The sequence below is a fragment of the Scyliorhinus torazame genome, chromosome 5, assembly GCF_047496885.1.
Source record: "Scyliorhinus torazame isolate Kashiwa2021f chromosome 5, sScyTor2.1, whole genome shotgun sequence".
Classification (NCBI taxonomy): domain Eukaryota; kingdom Metazoa; phylum Chordata; class Chondrichthyes; order Carcharhiniformes; family Scyliorhinidae; genus Scyliorhinus; species Scyliorhinus torazame.
This window is the reverse complement of record NC_092711.1, coordinates 23,594,747-23,601,206: the sequence shown is the minus strand read 5'-3', so window position 1 is coordinate 23,601,206 and position 6,460 is coordinate 23,594,747.

Genomic DNA, 6,460 nt, shown 5'->3' with positions numbered 1-6,460 from the left:
GTGGTTTGCACTGCTGCCTCACAGCACCAGGGTCTCCGGATCACTTCCTACCTTAGGTGACTGTCTGTGTGGAGACTGCACTTTCTCTCCCTGTCTGTGTGGGTTTCCTCCGGGTCTCCGGTTACCTCCCATAGCCCAAAGATGTGCAGGTTAGGTGGATTGGCCATGCTAAATTACTCCGTAGTGTCCAAAAAGATGTGTAGGTTAGATTCAGGGGTTAATGAGATAGGCGGGGGAGTGAGCTTGGTTGAGGTACTCTTTCAGAGGTTTGGTACAGGCTTAATGAGCCGAATGGCCTCCTTCTGCACTGTGGGGATTTTATGTTTCCTGATTCCTCTGGTGTCGTAAACAAGGTCCATTTCCCTGGCCCTAACCGCCTAATCTTCACAATGGACGTCCAATCCCTCTGCACCTCCGTTCCCCAACACGAGGGTTGTGTACAGATCCTCATACCCTGCTTCCTGTAAAGACTGCATCTCATTCTCCCACTTTCTCCGCCTCCATCGCCTCTGTTCTGATGCTGGCGTCTTCGAAAGTAGACCCCCTGGCATGTCTGTCTTTTCCTTAACCGGGCCGTCCCCACCACCTTCCTTTGTTAACAGGGCTCTCAATCGTGTTCAATTCACTTCTCACACCGCTGTCCTCACACATCCCCCTCCCTCCCGGAAACATGATAGGGTTCCTCTCCTCACTTTCCACACCATCAGCCTCCCCATTGAAAGGAAAATCCTCCTCCATTTCTGCCAACTCCAGCATGATGTCACCACCAAACACATCTTCACCTCTCTCCAATGTCTGCATTCCTCAGGTACCGCTCCCTCCTCCTTGTCCACTTCCCCCGCACACCCCACACCCCTTTCCCTTCCCCCAGCACCTTCCCCTGCAATCACAGACGGTGTAACAACTGTCCCTTTACCTCCTCCCGTGTCCCGGTTCTCAGCAGCAAACTCTCCTTTCTGGGGAAGCAGCGTTTCACTTCTGTGCTTTCAGTTTGTTCTCCTGTATTCGCTGCTGCCAATACCGTCTCCTCTGCATTGGGGAGACTAAACGCAGACTGGGAGACTGCTTTGTGGAACACCTTCACTCAGCCCACAGCATGGCCCCAGCCTTCCTGTTGTGGCCATGTTAACTCAGCACCTTGCTCTCGGGCCCACATGTCTGTCCTTGGCCTGCTGCCAGAATGCAGTGAAGCCCAACGCAAGCTGGAGGAGCAACATCTCATCGTCCAATTCGGATGTTCGGTCCCGCAGGACGTAACTTTAATTTCAACAACTTTAGTCTGGGAACTTTCTCCTCCATCTTAACGCTCTTGTTTTGGAATGTTCCTACTTTTTTGTCGAATGCAATGAGTCCGAATCTGGAGAGAGTCTATTCCGGCCAAGTGAACCCTGGGGAATGTCCAATGCCGGAGCGGGAATACTCCTGAGAAAAGCTTGGCAGGGATTCTTTCCAAACAGGGAGAGGATGGATTCCTGGGAACAGTGATGTTGGGATGTTCGAGACATGGCAATGGGGGATTCCCGGGAGCGGGTGCTTTACGAATGACTAAACCTGGGAGGGATGATCCCTCGGGATGTTCTGGAGAATGGATAGACTCTATTCTGGACAGGCTGGGCTGCACGGTAGCACACTGGTTGGCACAGTTAATTCACAGCTCCAGGGTCCCAGGTTCGATTCCCGGCTTGGGTGACTGTCTGTGCAGAGTCTGCACATCCTCCCCGTATCTGCGTGGGTTTCCTCCGGGTGCTCCGGTTTCCTCCCACAGTCCAAAGATGTGCGGGTTAGGTGGATTGGCCAAGATAAATTGTGTTTAGTTTCCAAACAATTTTGATGGGGTCACTGGGTTATGGGGATGGGGTGGGCTGAACTAGTTTTCTCTTTCCAAGGGCCGGTGCAGACTCGATGGGCCGAATGGCCTCCTTTTGCACTGTACATTCTATATTTCTATTCCTCCCATGGTTATGAAGTGGGAAGGTCCTGCGTTTGTTTTATTTTTCCCATTGATCGTGGAGTATTCAAATAAACTAGGAGTGGGGTCCAACCCCATCAGAAATCCAGTCCAGGGAATGGTCCAATCCGGGGTGTGGTCCAATAATTGAGCTGGGATGACAATCTCGGGTATGTTTGTATCCGGTTTGGGAAACCTGGCCGGCCTGAGTGAATCCTGTAAATCAGACTAAATGAGAAATGTAACCTCTCCCAAAGGTCTCTGAATTATAAACATTTTCCTACCACTGCCATCAAACTGACAGGGCTGCAATTCACACTTTCCCCCCATTCCCCACCTTTAACACTGGAGTTACATTTCCTACTCCCCTCTCTGCAATGTTAATCTCTGTGCCCACTCCTCTCCCAGCACCCCCACCCACCCACTGTCCATTATATTGATGCTGCAATTGTGTCCTGGTTCAGACAGGGAGATTCATTACCCAGTAATTTCCCGCGTCTCACCTTTCTCTCTCTGACAGTTAATATACTGGGAATTGCGATTCTGTGTCGGGGGAAGTGTGGCCTCTCTACCTGCACCACTCGCTACCTGGTGGCCATGGCAACGGCGGATCTGCTGTTTATTATCACTCGTCCCATACTGAACATGATCAGTGGTTATTATTTCCCCCGGAGTTTCCTGTTCCTCACCCCTGTGTGTCGTGTTAACGGTGTCCTGCTCTATGCAGCCACGGACTGTTCTGTCTGGTTCACCCTCACTTTCTCCTTTGATCGATTTGTGGCCATTTGCTGCCAGAAACTGAAAAGTAAATATTGCACCGGTAAAACTGCGGCTGTGGTTCTGTCCACAAGCGGCCTCCTGCTCTGTGTGAAAAACATCTCCTGGTACTTTACATTGGAACCTGGGAGGATAATCGACAATGTCCAGTGGGACTGCGTCACAAAGAGCAGCGTTTTCACTGACCCGGGATGGGGTGGGTATCTCTGGTTTGCTCAGGTTGTAACCCCATTGGTGCCGTTCTTCTCAATCCTGTTGACCAACGCTCTGACAGTCAGACACATTTTACTCAGCAGTCGGGTCCGGAAGGCACTGAGGGCCCAGAGTCAGGGAGACAATCGCAGCGACCCAGAGATGGAGAGCAGAAGGAAGTCAATGATTTTACTCTTCAGCATCTCCGGAACTTTCATCCTCCTCTGGACCGTGTCTGTTATTAAATTTTTCTATATCTATGTGAGAGGATTATATTACCTCACCCTTCCTCAATATAATTTACAAATAGTCGGATATATGCTGCGGGATTTAAATTGCTGCACAAACACATTTATTTATGTGGTGACTCAGTCCAGGTTCAGGGAGCAGATCAAGGTCGGGGTGAAATATTCGGTTACATCAATTATTAAATTAATGAGAAAATAAAACGGACTGAAAACCCCTCAGCCAATCAGGAGCTCCAGCCGCTGACTGAAACCATCTCAGCCAATCAGGAGCTCCAGCCGCTGACTGACAGTCTCTCAGCCAATCAGGAGCTCCAGCCGCTGACTGACAGTCTCTCAGCCAATCAGGAGCTCCAGCCGCTGACTGACAGCCTCTCAGCCTATCAGGAGCTCCAACCGCTGACTCACAGACGCTTAGCCAATCAATAGCTCCTGGCGCTGACTGACAGCCTCTCATCCAATCAGCAGCTCCAGCCGCTGACTAACAGTCTCTCAGCCAATCAGGAGCTCCAGCCGCTACTAACAGTCTCTCAGCCAATCAGGAGCTCCAGCCGCTGACAAACAGTCTCTCAGCCAATCAGGAGCCCCAACCGCTGACTGACAGCCTCTCAGCCAATCAGGAACTCCAGCCGCTGACTGACAGTCTCTCAGCCAATCAGGAGCTCCAGCCGCTGACCGACAGCCTCTCAGCCAATCAGGAGCTCCAGCCGCTGACTGACAGTCTCTCAGCCAATCAGTAGCTCCTGGCGCTGACTGACAGCCTCTCATCCAATCAGCAGCTCCAACCGCTGACTGACAGCCTATGAGCCAATCAGTAGCTCCTGGCGCTGACTGACAGTCTCTCAGCCAATCAGGAGCTCCAGCCGCTGACTGACAGTCTCTCAGCCAATCAGTAGCTCCTGGCGCTGACTGACAGCCTCTCATCCAATCAGCAGCTCCAACCGCTGACTGACAGCCTATGAGCCAATCAGGAGCTGGGTCTGGTGCGTGAGGAGCACTGACAGTGCTGGCTGTGTGGTGGGAGCACTGACAGTGCTGGCTGTGTGGTGGGAGCACTGACAGTGCTGGCTGTGTGGTGGGAGCACTGACAGTGCTGGCTGTGTGTGGGAGCACTGACAATGCTGGCTGTGTGGTGGGAGCACTGACAGTGCTGGCTGTGTGGTGGGAGCACTGACAGTGCTGGCTGTGTGGGGGGAGCACTGACAGTGCTGGCTGTGTGGTGGGAGCACTGACAGTGCTGGCTGTGTGGGGGAGCACTGACAATGCTGGCTGTGTGGTGGGAGCACTGACAGTGCTGGCTGTGTGGTGGGAGCACTGACAGTGCTGGCTGTGTGGGGGGAGCACTGACAGTGCTGGCTGTGTGGGGGAAGCACTGACAGTGCCGGCTGTGTGGGGGGCACTGACAGTGCTGGCTGTGTGGTGGGAGCACTGACAGTGCTGGCTGTGTGGGGGGAGCACTGACAGTGCTGGCTGTGTGGGGGAAGCACTGACAGTGCCGGCTGTGTGGGGGAGCACTGACAATGCTGGCTGTGTGGTGGGAGCACTGACAGTGCTGGCTGTGTGGTGGGAGCACTGACAGTGCTGGCTGTGTGGGGGGAGCACTGACAGTGCTGGCTGTGTGGTGGGAGCACTGACAGTGCTGGCTGTGTGGGGGAGCACTGACAGTGCTGTCTGTGTGTGGGGAGCACTGACAGTGCTGGCTGTGTGGGGGAGCACTGACAGTGCTGGCTGTGTGGTGGGAGCACTGACAGTGCTGGCTGTGTGGAGGGAGCACTGACAGTGCTGGCTGTGTAGGGGGTGCACTGACAGTGCTGGTTGTGGTGGTAGCACTGACAGTGCTGGCTGTTTGGGAGGAGCACTGACAGTGCTGGCTGTGTGGGGAGCACTGACAGTGCTGGCTGTGTGGGGTGAGCACTGACAGTGCTGGCTGTGTGGGGAGGACAGACAGTGCTGGCTGTGTGGGGGAGCACTGACAGTGCTGGCTGTGTGGGGGGAGCATTGACAGTGCTGGCTGTGTGGTTGGAGCACTGACAGTGCTGTCTGTGTGGGGGAGCACTGACAGGGTTGGCTGTGTGGGGAGCACTGACAGTGCTGGCTGTGTGGGGGAGCACTGACAGTGCTGGCTGTGTGGGGGAGCACTGACAGTGCTGGCTGTGTGGTGGAAGCACTGACAGTGCTGGCTGTGTGGGGGGAGCACTGACAGTGCTGGCTGTGTGGTGGGAGCACTGACAGTGCAGACTGTGTGGTGGGAGCACTGACAGTGCTGGCTGTGTGGAGGAGCACTGACAGTGCTGGCTGTGTGGGGGAGCACTGACAGTGCTGGCTGTGTGTGGGAGCACTGACAGTGCTGGCTGTGTGGTGGAAGCACTGACAGTGCTGGCTGTGTGGTGTGAGCACTGACAGTGCTGGCTGTGTGGTGGGAGCACTGACAGTGCTTGCTGTGTGGGGGAGCATTAACAGTGCTGGCTGTGTGGGGAGCACTGACAGTGCTGGCTGTGTGGGGAACACTGACAGTGCTGGCTGTATGGGGGAGCACTGACAGTGCTGGCTGTGCGGGGAGCACTGACAGTGCTGGCTGTGTGGGGGGGCACTGACAGTGCTGGCACTGTGGTGGGAGCACTGACACTGCTGGCTGTGTGGGGGGCACTGACAGTGCTGGCTGTGTATAGGGAGCACTGACAGTGCTGGCTGTGTTGGGGGAGCACTGACAGTGCTGGCTGTGTGGGGGAGCACTGACAGTGCTGTCTGTGTGGGGGGAGCACTGACAGTGCTGGTTGTGTGGGGGGAGCACTGACAGTGCTGGCTGTGTGGGGGAGCACTGACAGTGCTGGCTGTGTGGTGGGTGCATTGACAGTGCTGGCTGTGTGGTGGGAGCACTGACAGTGCTGGCTGTGTGGTGGGAGCACTGACAGCGCTGGCTGTGTGGTGGGAGCGCTGACAGTGCTGGCTGTGTGGGGGAGCACTGACAGTGCTGGCTGTGTGGTGGGAGCACTGACAGCGCTGGCTGTGTGGTGGGAGCACTGACAGTGCTGGCTGTGTGGTGGGAGCACTGACAGTGCTGGTTGTGTGGTGGAAGCACTGACAGTGCTAGCTGTGTGGGAGGAGCACTGACAGTGCTGGCTGTGTGGTGGAAGCATTGACAGTGCTAGCTGTGTGGGAGGAGCACTGACAGTGCTGGCTGTGTGGTGGGAGCACTGACAGTGCTGGCTGTGTGGGAGGAGCACTGACAGTGCTGGCTGTGTGGTGGAAGCACTGACAGTGCTAGCTGTGTGGGAGGAGCACTGACAGTGCTGGCTGT